Below are 14,371 nucleotides of genomic sequence, written 5' to 3'. Positions count from 1 at the left end.
TTATAAAAATACAAGTTATTGGGATGGATCAATATTAAAATTATTGTGATTCCATAAGACAGCCTAAAACAGTTCTTTATATGTTTGTGAATGCTCATGTGGAGCATGTGTTTGTCCAGGTGTGTACTCTTTCACGGACCTGTGAAGGCAAAAGTGTCTTCTGTCACTCTCTGCCTGTTCCTTTGCAGTAGGGTCTTTCCCTGGACCTGGAGCTCATTTTCCAGGCTAAAATGGAAATCTAGAAGCCACAGTAATTCTGGAGTTACAGGCATTCAGGGAACACCCAGCTTGATGCCTAGGAGATAGGATCAAAGTTCTGGTTTTCATGATTGCACAGTGGGCACTCTTTAACTGCTGAGCCAGCTCTGTTCTCTAACTCCTTTACTGATTTTTTTTATGTTCAATTTTGTGAAATGTATGCATATATATGCATTTGTATATATGTGGGTGTACATAGGTGCATGTGCATGTAGAGACCCAAGGATGACATCTCTAGTTTTAACTTTATAATTTCCCACCTTTTCCATTGAGATGAACAAGAAGGCTTGGCTAGATAGCCAGCTTGCTCCAGGGATCTCCTGTCTGTACTTTCTGAGCACTGAAATTAAAAGCTGGCTACAACACTCACTTGACATTTACAGGGGTTCTGGTACAAAGCTTAGGGTGTTGAGTCCTTCAGTGTGGACGGAAGGATAGAGACAGTGGTTTTCAAAGTAATTGACGATATTTACATTAGATTTTTCATGTATTTGAGGTTTTTTTTTTCCCTAAATTTAAGTTCAGAAGCTTTGGTATAAAGCTATCAATGTGACTAATGCTTTATAAGAAATAAGCAGAAGCTAGAAAAATGGGATTGTATGAAGGATGTAATTGGTCTTGTAGACGCTCAAAGCCTAGAAGGCAGTTAATTTCAGGAAGGCATTAGAATAAATAATTAGACAGTGTTCAGGAATTCAGGTGCATCTCTATGTTATACTTTAGTAAGAGTGTTCTGTGCAGCAACTTCTGAGGGAACTGGTTTTTTGTTTGTTTGTTTTTTGGTCTTAACATATTACGAACTATAAAATGATTGATATAACTTCTCTGGTTTGCAACAGTGTTACTGTTAGCTGTTGTACGGTGGATATGGGAAGCACCCTTTCAGATGGAAGAACAGCCTCAAAGCAGGGCTGATCTATTGAGTAGACTGCTTGTTATACATACCTACTTCTCAAACCACTTACTCTGCCTTAATAGTTTGACAAAGGCATGATATGGATTTGTGGTGACTATTTTTAAAGAAAGGAGAAATCACAGTGGAGTAAGAAGCTGTTCTAAAGAGGCCTTGTGTGTTTTCTTGAACACAGAGTGATGTTTCCATGGTTTATCCCTGCTGTATTAAAAGCTAGTACATTACCTTTTTCTAATATAGCTAACTGATACTCCATTGTATGGACATGTCATTTTGTCCACCATACCAGATAGTAACTGTGGATAGTAATGTTGTGGATCTGCCTGTTTTCCAACGTGCCTGTACTGTTTTTATATTACCTTCAGTAAAGTACAAGAGTTCTAGTTTCTCCACATCCTCCTTAACGTTTATTTCTGTCTTGATGATAATCCCTGTACTTGCATAATGGTGAGTTACTGAGGGTTTTGAGTTGTATTTTTCCTAATGATTAAAGATGCTAGTATCCCTATGTAATTTGGATTTTTGTTTACTTTTGGAGCAAAGCCTGTTAAGCCCTCCCCTCCCTCCCCTCCCCTCCCCTCCCCTCCCCTCCCCTCCCCTCCCCTCCCCCTCCCCTCCCCTCCCCATAGGAATTCTAATTACTGGTCAATATCCTTTTGTAGACAAGGATTACCTTGAATTTCTTTTTTTTTTAAGATTTATTTATTACATATACGACATTATGCTTCCCTATATGCCTGCAGGTCAGAAGAGGGCACCATATCTCATTACAGATGGTTGTGAGCCACCATGTGGTTACTGGGAATTGAACTCGGGACCTCTGGAAGAACAGCCAGTGCTCTTAACTTCTGAGCCATCTCTCCACCCCCAACCTTGAATTTCTAATCCACCTACTCCCATTTCCCAAATGTTGGGATCACAGGCATGTGCCACCATGTTCAGTTTATGTTGTGTTGAGAATTAAAACCAGGGCCTTAGGCTAGACAAATATTTTATTAATAGAGCTGTATTTCTGCCCATATTGTGAGTACTTGTTGTAGCTTTTTAAGAGTTTTTTTTTAATATAGATACAAATCCACTGTCTGATATATTAATTAAAGGTATTACTTTGATTCTGTGGGGATGTTTTTCAACTTTGTTGTAGTAATAATATTCTTTTAAATAATTGACAGTGTTTCTTGTGTTTTATTCTTGGAGGTTACACCAATGTTTAAGTTAGTTTCTTAACTGAGGATATAGTCCTGTTTCTAATTTACTAAAATTTTTGTCAGGAATGAATGTTGGTTTTTGCCTACATAGATGTGATTTGATGTTTAGGGAGAAAGTTCGTTTTCCTTCTTTTGTATCTAGTTTTGTGATTTACACAAAATCTGATCTACAGATAATAGTTTTCCATTCATCTTGTTGTTTCTTAGTTGTATTTTACTGTTGCTTCATATAATGTAGGGTTTTGTCTTAGTTAGCGTTTCTGTTGCTGTGAAGAGACACCATGACCACAGCAACTCTTATAAAGGAAAACATTTGATTGGGGTGGTTCTCTTACATTTCAGAGGTCCAGTGCATTAGCATCATGATAAGGAACAAGGTAACATGTAGGCAGACACAGTGCTGTGTTGTGGAATATTAGTTAAAGATATGTTACATTTTGTTATGCTGTGGAACATTTGTCTAATGATGCAAAGATGTGTTACAGTCTTTTATTCTTTTATGTTGCATTGGTTTAACTCTGTGAGGCTGTGTTACCTTGCCTGCCTAAAATACCTGATTGGTCTAATAAAGAGCTGAATGGCCAATAGCTAGGCAGGAGAGAGAAATAGGCAGGGCTGCTAGGCAGAGAGTAAACAGAAGAACCAGGAGAGGGAGGAGCGAAAAAAGGAGAGGAGGACTCCAGGGGTCAACCACCCAGACATATTAGCTGCAATGGAGTAAGAAATAAAAGAAAGACATATAGAATAGAGAAAGGTAAAAGCCCAGAGGCAAAGGTAGACAGGATAATTTAAGAGAACTGGCTAGAAACAAACAATAAGGCTGGACATTCATAAATAAGAATATGTCTCTGTGTATTTATTTGGAATCTGGGTGGCAGGCCCCCAAAGAGCAAAGAGTAAAAAAACAAAAACAAAACAATAATAGCAACAAAAAAACCCCCCACCAAGTACAGCACTGGCAAAGTAGCTGAGAGTCCTATATCTTGCAGACAACAGGAAAATAGGTCTGTGATATTGGACAGTATTCTGAGCATAGCAAACCTCAAAGCTTGCCCCCACAATGACATACTTCCTCGGACAATTGTGACCATACCTACTCCAACAAAGCCACACCTCCTAATAGTGCCACTCCTTATGAGATTATGAGGACCAGTTATATTCAAACTACCACAGGTTTAAAACAAAAAACAAGTAATGATAACTATAGGTTCTTCCTATGTTGCTCAGACTGGCTTGATCATCTGGCCTCAGATGATCCCCTTGGCTGTGTCTCTTGAGAGCTGGGATATGCATCAGGGCACTTATTTAATTAATTAATTTATTTAATTTGGAATACAAGGCCTCCCTGAATAATCCTGGTTGGCTTTGAACTTGACGTCCTCCTGCTTCAGCCTCTTTTTTTTTTTTTTTGAAGTATTCTTGAGTCTGCATGTTAAGTAGTTAATACCTGTTAACTTTGAAGATACCAGTTTCAAAGTTATAGTGAACTTGTAATGAAGCTATGCATATTTTAAAACATAACATAACCACTATTTGAATTTGGCAGTTTAATTTAGTCTGTACTGCTAAATGTCCATTCTCATTTCTGTTTTTACATTTTGTATCTTTGAGTCTTCTGAGAAATTATCTACCTTTTGAATTTGCAAGATATCCCAAGCTGGCTCAAACTCAAAATTTTCCTGCTTTGACCTCCCTGGGATTACAGGTACATGCTACCACTTCTTGCCCTACCCCCACCCCCAAAAGTATTGTGTGCATGTGTGTTTGGGAGAGTGTTGCTGGAGTAAGGATTCTACTCCTGATTTACATCTCTAGACCTTCTCTCTCTCTCTCTCTCTCTCTCTCTCTCTCTCTCTCTCTCTCTCTCTCAAATACTATATATATGCTTAGCAATATGTCAGTGGTTTGATTTTACCAATAAAGTCTAGGGAGCCAGATGCTGGGGTTTCAGAAAAACAACAACAACAAAAAATCAAATCAAAACTGTTAGCTCAGAGAGGCAGAGAAAGTACCCAGCTGACCTTCCTCCTCCACTGACATCCCAGAATCCCCTCCTTCTCTGCCATCTCAAACAAAACTCCTCAAACTGAATGTCCCCCCCCCCTTTTTTTTTCCTGAGTGTCGTCTCCATCCTCCTGACTTCCTCTCACTTTCTATGGATTTTTCTTAATAATCCGTGTTCACTTCCTGTCAACTGGTTGCTTGCTCTTTTTTTTTAAGTCTTTTAACTGGATTTTATTTTATCATATATTGGTAATTGATTTTTTTTCCAACTTTTTTTTATTTGAATTAGGAACAGGATTGTTTTACATGACAATCCCATTTCCCTTCTCCCACCCGTCCTCCCCTTGCTCTGACTTTTGACCTATGGTTGACTTTATTTAATCCTTTTACAATATTCTGTTAGACCCCCAGGAAAACTCAGGCCTCCAGGGTCCCAGCCCAGGACTGTGGTCACCCCAAACACCAGGCAGATTTGAAAACTTGCTGCAAACTGCATGAGGCTTTATTGTTATTTAACGAGCTAATCCCATGTTAGCTCGGGTCTTTCACCCACCCACCATGGTGGATGGCCAGCAAAGACAGCTCGAACTGGCTGCCGAGAGATCTTGTAGGGCAGCGTAAGGGGAGTGTCTAGGGGTACTCACAGGCTCAGGATTAGTGTGCCTCCAGGCTTGGAGGGCTTGCCCTGTGTTGATTGGCCAACTGGTTGTTATGGCCCATAGGCCCTCCCAGGGTGGTTGCTGTGCATTTGTCCATAAAGCACACTCAGAGCCGTAAAGCATAGCGCCACCAGCTAACTTCTGATTGGTTCCTTGCCACGAGGCAGGCATCTGACTTCTAGTGACTAGGACAAGGTCATGGCAAGCACGTGTTATTGTCATGGCTGCCGAAATGGGGAGATGGTCCCTTCAATTCAAGCAGGAAGCTCTTGGATTAAAGGTGTGTACTAGAGCTGAGCCACACCACAACGAGAAACAGGGTTTTCCAGTAAATATTGCAATCTCGGGGTTCATAGTGTGATCAAATATTCTGCAAACACACACACACACACACACACACACACACACACACACACACACACATTTTAAAAATTTTATTTTTGTGAGCATGGTGTCTGTGCTTATGTGGGTGGAAGGGTAGGAAGAGTTGTTCATGAGACCAGAGGAAGATGTTGGGCGTCCTGCTCTGTCACTCTGCCTTATTCTCTTGAGACAGGTCTTCAGCCAAGTTTAGAGCCTCAGTGATCCTCCTGTTTCCTGACCCGCAGCACCAGGGTTAGGGTGTGCATGGCCACTGGTCTTTCTTTGTATGTGGATGCTGGCCTCAGAACTCAGGTCCTCATGCTTGTGCAGTGTGCTTGTACCTACTGAAACTCTCTTAGAATTCCCCTTCTAGCCTTACTGTTTATAGTCTCCCATAGAAACCAGAATCATACATTAAGTTTTTTTTCTCTCTCTCTCCTCTTTCCCTTCTTTCTTCTCTCTTCTTTTGTCTTTCTAGTAGCACTGGGCATTAAATGTAGGGCTTCACATATGCTAGGCAAGTACTCTAAGCTATGTTCTTGGATCTTTTTAAAATTTTTGCTTTAGGTAGTACTGTTAATTTAACATCTTGACCCCATACTTGTTTTGTAGTCCAGGCAGGTCTTGAACTTGGGTTCTTCCTGCTTCTGTTTCCTGAGCACCTGAGCCTGTGCCTAGTACTCTTTCTGTTAATCATTTTAGTCCTCCTATTAAATGAGGTTATTGGGTGCAGAGTTAGATGTACAAGTTTAAGTTTAGAAAAGGACTCACTTTAGTGCAACTGGCATTGCTTGTGGTCTGCATTATATTCTCTTAGCTCACCCTTGACTTTTAGCCTTAGTCATAGGAATTGGCACTATGAAAAATCAGGCTTACCTGAGGCTGGACTTCTGTCTCAAACAGTCTTCTTTTTTTTTTTTTTTTTTTTTTTGCCTCAATGACTTCTTAACTGTGGGAGGCCTAGATAAGAAAGCAAGGAGGTGGCAGTAAGGAAGAGTTTTGTCTCCCACTGAGAGGAGCAGTGGATAAAAGCTTCTCATTCATTCTATAGATAGTTCTGAGTAGCCTTTTGTGTTTTTCTCAGCAGGTTAAAGGGGAACAAGCAGGCCTGTTCCATCATACGGAAGATCATTTCTTATATTGGGATTTGCTCTATCCCTGTCTTAATTTTTTTGCTCCTGCAGCTAATTTCTCTAACACTTACCTTTAATCATGTTCTAGCTTCAGCCAATTTGAGGGACAAGTTGGAACCTAAACAATGGTATAGTAAATACACTTATACTTGTATTTACTAGGTTTTGAAAATTTTCAATTAAATTACTTTTGACTTGTATACAAAAAGCACAGAGTTGTACATATTAAAGAATATTTCTTCTAGCTTCATAAGTACTTAGTATTTGGAAAATAGATAATACTTCAAAGATTGAAATTAAGTGACTACTCGGGATAGGTTTGAGTGTATGTAAAAGAGGACTAAGATTTGTGTTACTGTGTTAAGAGGTTGCTTTAAAGAGGATCAACAAGCAAAGGAGATTTTGGCATTCTCAGGTGTACTGACAGAATCAGGGTGTAGTGACAGAATCAGGGTGTGTGGACAGTTTTATTTGGAATGGCAGGACAAAATGTGATTTGAAGTTGGATTAAGAGCAGTTGGGGACTAGAGAGATGGCTCAGTGGCAAAGAGTGCTTCCTGTTGCTCAGTTCCCAAAACCCACATTGGGTGGCTCACAACTGCCTGTAATTCCAGCTGCCTGTAATCTAACACTCTCTTTGGGCCTATACAGGCATGTAGACACATGACATACATATACACATACATCTAAAAAATAAATCTTTTAAAAAAGTTTAATGGGAGAATGAATGAAGACAATAAATGTGGACAACTGGTTTGAGGGATTGTGCTGCAGAAGGGAACAGGATAAAGGTCTGATGATAACTGAACAGAGGCGTTTCCAAAGAGATTGTTTTTAAGATGGGAGGGAAAATATGTCAGATTATATAGCATATGGCCAAACTCTTTTTGTCCGTTATAGTTTAATTGGTGACTTAATTTAAATGTGATGCTCAAGCTCAAACTCAAGGTCTTGTAGATGCTAAGCCTAAGCTTTACACCTGAGCTAATTCTACTGGCTCTTTAAAAGTATGTCCAGTTGTCTCTGCGATGATAGTCTTAACAGTGCTCATGATTTTAATATAGCTATCTGGTTTTATTCTCACTGACTCTTCTTAAATCATGTTTGATGAATCTTGGAAGTGCAAACAGTTCTTAAAAATTACTAACAGAAACAAAGAAGATTAGGAATTACTTTGACATAGATTTAAACAGTAGAAAGTAAACTGAAGGTATTTACATAAAGAAGTTAATCCTGCCTCAGGATTCTGAAAACCCAGTCAACTCTGTGATAGGAACAGGTGAGATTTACCCACAGACCTTTTCTGTACTGTCCTCTCTCTCCAAGTTTGAGCTGTTTTTTTTTCTTTACTCCCATTTCTTTCTTAGGATTGTAGAGTGCTCTGATACAGCTCTTTAATAGTTAATTCTCTTTGAGATAGTCAATGTAGTAATTGTAGAATGAAAGACTTTAATTTGAGGGCATTTTGTGCCTTAAATTATGTCAGTCCTCCTAAATTGAGGTAGAGAATTCCACAGATTCTTCTACATTTGTCAGGTTTCCTCAGCAGAAGAGTAAGCCAGATAGTATTTCTTCCATTAGAATTTTTTTTTTTCTGTAAATTGAACTGTTTCATTTATATTGAAAATCTGTGTGGAGATTTTGACTTCTAATTAGGCTATAGGAAGATACAAAAGAGCTCTGGTTTATAATATCATTAAAACCCTAAAAAACAACAACAATAAAAAATTATAAATCACAAGTATAAGAAGTAGATCTAGCGAAAATCAGGGATGACTTAGTGGGTAAGAGCACTGGCTGCTCTTCCAGAGGACCTGGAAACTGAGCCCAGGGCCTCATGTATGATAAGCAAGCTTTGTCTTCCAGCAGTATACACCCCTCACTTTGGGTGAACTTTAGCCAGCTACTCATAAGATTCCATCCAAGGTTATTTTGTTCTGTCTTCCTTCCCTTCCCTTCCCTTCCCTTCCCTTCCCTTCCCTTCCCTTCCCTTCCCTTCCCTTCCCTTCCCTTCCCTCCCTTTTCCCTTTTTTCCCTTTTCCCTTTTCCCTTTTCCCCTTTCCCCTTTCCCCCTTTTCCCCTTCCCCCTTTTCCCCTTCCCCCTTTCCCCTTTTTTCCCTTTCCCCTTTTTTCCCTTTCCCCTTTCCCCTTTCCCCTTTCCCCTTTCCCCTTTTCCCTTTTCTCTCCCCTCCTCTCCCCTCCCCTCCCCCTCCCCTCTCTTTTCCTCCTCCTCACCGCCGCTGCAGAGATTTTGCTAGTGCAATCAATGTATGGAAGGCTACAAATATCCTATTTATAAAGTTTATAAGGGGCTGGAGAGATGGCTCAACAGTTAAGAGTGTGTTCTGCTTTTGCAGAGGACTGGGTTCTGTTTATAACACATACATGGGGCAGCTTACAAACACCTGTGATTTCAGTTCTTGGGAATTCAACACCCACTTGCATCTGTGGACACCTGCATGTATGTGCTACACATAAACTTACTCACACACTCACATATACTCAATAAAAAGTAAATAAATTAAAAGGGTCTTTCTCTTTCTTAAAAAATATAATTGGCCTCTCTTGTCTATAGAGTATGTATATATTTGAATGTGACACAGTGACACTCATTGCTTTGTACCACTAATTTGTGTTCATTTAACTAGATTTTTCTTCTTCCTCTCCTACCTCACTGGTGTTTATCTTTTGATGTATATTCTGTTCTGGCAAATGGTCATTTTTTTTTTTAATATCCTTTATTTGTGCCTTTCCAATAGAGGTGATTTTGTTGAGATACTCTGAGGTTGTTGTTTTTGACAGAATTTGTTAGCTCTGTCTACCTTGAAACAGTTTTCATGTTGCTTTTAGGCAATCACAATTTGGCCTGGAATGCAGTGTTCTCTTGTGTGAGTTGACCACACTTTGGAGTCCTTGGCTGGTTCTCGGTCTTCTTTCTTGACCTGTATAGTCTTACAGGGTTGTGGGATTCCGTTATTGGCCCTCTTTTCTGCCTGTCCTCATAGTCATCTCATTTTACTGTTTTAAGGAATGTAATTATAAGTAAATAACTTACAAATTTATATCCTCAGTGTGGGTCTTTTCTTCATATCTCTGAATGCCTGTATCCAGTTACCTGCTTTGGGTTGCATTCCTGTAACTTCAGGCTAGAATTTCTTTTTCTTTCTTTCTTTTTGGTTTTTCATGACAGGGTTTCTCTGTGTAGCTTTGGAGCCTGTCCTGGCACTCGCTCTGTAGACCAGGCTGGCCTTGAACTCACAGAGATCCGCCTGCCTCTGTGTCCTGAGTGCTGGGATTAAAGGCGTGTGGCCACCAACCCCCTGCCAGGCTGGAATTTCTAAACACAGGCATCTCATCCCTCTTACATCCAAGGATCGACGTGATCTTCAACATTTTAGATTACAGGCGCCTCCAGTTTCCCAGATTATACTGTTAGATCTGGACAAACACTGAATGACAAGATTTAATGATCATCTTTGTTAGCTATACACAAAGGTATTGTGTGTGAGTGGCATGCACTATATGAAGGTTAAGTAACTCAGTCCTAAACCATTTGCACAGAGATCAGTAGCTTTATATAATTAGAGTAATTGTAAAATTATGAAACATACTGTGGATATCTTCTGTTGGTCTTTTTTTTTTTTTTTTTTTTTTTCTCTTTGCAGTAAAAAATTTTTGATTGTACCCTCCATTGACCTTTTGTTCCTACTTCCCATTCTCTCTGGTCCTCTTCCTGTTCTTACCTAGTCTTCCTTTTTCTTTTTTGGGGGAGGTGTTTCGTTCTGTGCACATGCAGAGGTCAGAGGACCTTGTTTAAAATAGGGTCTCCTTGTAGCTGCTTATGTAGGCTAGGTGACTGAGGAGCTTCTGGGAATGTTCCACCTCTGCCTCCCGTCTACCCCATGGCGTGGGTAGTACAGCCACTTTTGCTACTGGATGTTCTTTACATGAGTTCTAGGGGTCTGAATACCCAATACCAGGCTCTTGCTGCAAAGTCTTTTACCCATCAAGCTGTTTCCCCACAACTTCCTTCCTTCCTTCCTTCCTTCCTTCCTTCCTTCCTTCCTTCCTTCCTTCCTTCTTTATTTGAGAATGTTTTGTTCTATGGTTATAGCTGACCACCTGCAACTTGCTATGTAGACCATAATGGAATTGAATTTGGGACTTTCCTTCCTTCCTCTGCCTCCTGAATCTGGGGATTACAGGCTTGAACCATCATGCTTGGCTTCCCTCTGTACTTTTATGTTTCTTTAATACTAAATTCTGTAGATGAAAGAAAACATGCAGTATTGGGGACTTACATTATCTTACCTATTCATGTTTGGCTGTATTTGGAATCTGATATTTGTTTAAGCAAATAGATTAGTTTCATGACATACTGAGAAATCTAGAAATAATATTAATTTAGCTACTAAGCTCATTTTGTCTTTCTATTTAATAACATTTATTGACAGACTTTATTCCTCATATTCATTGACTTGTGGTACTAAGATGATTTTTTTGCAACACTAGTCAACATGTGGTTTGGTTCAAGAATAGGAAAATGAAGGACTAAAACTTGTTTAGCCACAAAGTAGATCTCTGAATACTGTATAAGTCATTGATTTACTTATGTGCTCTTTCCTTTTCTACCTCTTTTGGTCTAGACAGCTCAACCCATTAGCGTTCTGAATAGTGAAGATTTCTTAAAGCAGGACTGCCGGACTGTGGTGGCACATGCCTTTAATCTCAGCACTCAGGAGGCAGAGGCAGGTGAATCTCTGTGAGTTTGAGACCAGCCTGGTCTACAAGAGCTACTTTCAGGACAGCCTTCAAAGCTACAGAGAAACTCTGTCTCGAACCCCCCCACCCCCACCCCCCAAAAAAGCAGGAATAAATCATTTAAGCAATTAACAGTATCCATCACATAGAACCTTGAAACTGCTGAATTGAAATATAGCTGGTGATTGGAATTTATTTGCATGGAGAAAATTTGTTATTTTTCAGTAAGCTCAATGACGTTTTAGTGAAAAGATAATTTGCTTTGCTTTGGTGTTTTGAGACAAGGGTACTGTATACTGACTGTATCCTTGGCTGACCTGTAACTCACTATGTAGACCAAATGTTGGTCTTGAACTTCAAACTCTGAGACCTATCTGCCTCTTCCACCTGAATGCTGGGATTAGGCATGTGCCATATCATGTAGGCATCCATATCACGTAGGCATTTGATTTTGATAGATAAAGGCTCTCAATAGTTTACAAATATATGAACAATTTCATTTCAGAAACTAGTCATTTATTTAGAAATAAGCAAATTTGTGTATGCAGGTATGACTGTGTATTTTTAAGAAGCTGGAGCAGTCTTGGTCCAGGAGGCTTTTGAGAAGGGAACTTCTTCCTATGACTGGGAATGAAGCCTTGTCTAAGCATCACCTGCAGCTGTAACTCTTAGCTCTAGAAGATACAAACTTGACAACAGGTTAAAATGCAGGGACCAAAAGTAAGATGACTGCCAGTGGTCCTAGAAGGTTAAGCATCCAGGACAAGCACAACCATTGGCTTTGAAAGTCAACTAGTCAGAGCCTCTTTTTGTTTCTTATTCCTTAAAATCACTTGACATTTGATGATGTTTTGGAGATACTGTTGTATATGTCTAGTTTATTTATATAGAAGCTGGAGTCTTACTTGGTTTGATACAGGCTCCATTTTGAACAGTGGTCAGCAAATCTAAGACTTAGTTTTTGAAGTACAGCTGCTGCAAATAAATTTAACTGTATTCATAGATTAAAAGTTCTTGGACTAGTACAGTTATTTTAATTGGTGAGTTCTAGGAATATTCTTTGAGCTGTATAAAGAAAAACAGATCAGTAGGCAGAAGGAAATAATTGTTCTCTTGTATCATGGGAGCAGAAAATCTTGAGTTTTATAAAATGCTAGGAGGCAAGAGAAGAGTCAAGATAAGAGATGTATTTAGATATGGCCACTTAGTGTGTACCAGTAGCCTAGTCATGTTCTGGAGTTCTCTTTGGCTGGCCAAAGCTGGTTACTTGAATGATTGCCTTTTGTGGTCTTTAGGAATACTAGGTATGCTGTCAGTAAAAAGAAAGAGCAGAAGGCCCAGTGTGAGTCCCTATTTGGGAGAGCTGCCCAGTCCACTACATTTGATGTGTTTGTTTGGTTTTGATTTTCAGTTTATGGTGGTCAGTATTTTAAAATTTCAATTTAGCTTTTGTTGCAAATTAGGAATTAGGAGAAATGTCCCTTAGTTATAAAGATATATTTTTATTGTTAATTTTTCTTTTCTTTTGCTTTTCATAGAATGTTGGCTCAATTAAGAAACATCAGGGAGATAAATTCAACCCAGTGGTAAGTAGATTTATTTATTTATTTATTTATTTATTTATTTATTTTTGTGATTTGATTTGGGACCCCCTCCTCCCCCCTCCCTTGGGGGAGAATTCATTATGTAAACCAGACTGACCTCAAAGAGACCTGTCTGCTTGAGCTGGGATTAAAGGCATGAACCACCATGCTTAGCTAGATTTAATTTTTGTTAGAAAGTTAGAAAGTTGTCAGTTTATTACACTCCATTTCTCAGTTGACTACTTTTCTTCCATTCTGATTAGAAGATTCTTAACTCCAGTATCACCTCTGGTTTATGTAGTAGCTTTTCCTAAAATTCTAATAGCAGTCCATCAATTTGATTGTGTATCACTTTGTATTCAGACTGGCTTGGTTGTCGCCTTGTGGGTAACTGTCTTGTATTATTATGTATGGGAAGATCTTGCTTTAGGTAATTTTACTCTTATTTTTCCTTTATACCCTCCTCTCAAGGATTAAGGTCCCTTTTAGTCTTTTAATTCAGTTAGCAGCTTCATTCCATACTGTAGTATGAATCCACGAGAGTCTAGTAAGGGGGACTTTTCAGTTTAACAATTACTTTATTCTAAATCACCTTGTACCTCAAGTGCCCTAAATCATACCCAAAATAAGTATGCTGTTTTCAGATTATATTCATTAGGTAATAACATTTCATGCCATTCATTCATTATATTCCTAAATCTGGAATGGTTGGTTGGAAATGAATTTTTTTTAAGCCATGTCATTCAAGTTCTTGCACACTCTTAAATTATATGTCCAGATATATTTGTTAATATATGGTTTGTGAGAATCATAATTTGAGTCACTACTATGAAGTAGTTCTCTGCAGCAGAACCTTCTATAATGGTAGAAACTTTTTGTAACTGTTTGATCCACTTTGATATCCCTAGTATGATGTGGCATTTGAGTGGAATAAGGAAATGGTATTTTAAATTTTATTTGATATAGTATTAAATTTAAATGGTACATGTATCTATTGGCTACCATACTGGACAGAACAGATAGCAGGTTCTTAAATGACCTCCGTATCAATTTAATTGAGAGACTTTGTATCTATTTTAGGGATTTAAATTTTTTAATTTAATGTAATTTCTTTATTGATTCTTTGGGAATTTCATGTCATGCACCCCAATTCCACTCATTTCCTAGTCTCTATATCTGCCCTTTAGCCTTGCAGCATTCCCCCCACCAAGAAAATTTTTTCAAAATTTCAAAACAAAACAAAAACTCACTTTGCTCTTGTTTTTCCCACCTCTCCAACACCTCTTTATTAGTGGCATTGGGAGCTGCAGTGTGTCATGCAGTATATTTTTGTTCTATCAGCTTTATTAGCTAATGCTTATTTCAGTGAGTCATTGGTCTGGTTCAAGGCTTCTGTGAGGGGCAGGACCAGCGCAGGGCAGGGCTGGCTCAGCGTGGCCCTAAGATTTCATCATACATGATTCTTATGGCCCTCTGTGATAACACAGAT

General features: G+C 39.0%; 1 protein-coding gene across 1 annotated transcript in view; it reads left to right on the top strand.

Moving 5' to 3' along the window:
- Window positions 1-12,888, top strand: part of LOC118238195 (atherin-like) — a 36,064-nt gene extending 23,176 nt beyond the window's left edge. Inside the window, exon 3 of the mRNA XM_035438781.1 lies at window positions 12,838-12,888. The gene's annotated coding sequence lies outside the window, so the exon portion shown is untranslated. The remainder of the gene's footprint in view (window positions 1-12,837) is intronic.
- The last annotated feature ends 1,483 nt before the right edge of the window (window positions 12,889-14,371 follow it).

Source organism: Cricetulus griseus, chromosome 2 (assembly GCF_003668045.3).
Source record: "Cricetulus griseus strain 17A/GY chromosome 2, alternate assembly CriGri-PICRH-1.0, whole genome shotgun sequence".
In the NCBI taxonomy this organism is placed as follows: domain Eukaryota; kingdom Metazoa; phylum Chordata; class Mammalia; order Rodentia; family Cricetidae; genus Cricetulus; species Cricetulus griseus.
Note: the sequence above shows the minus strand (reverse complement) of the source record. Positions and strands in the feature narration are given on the sequence as shown.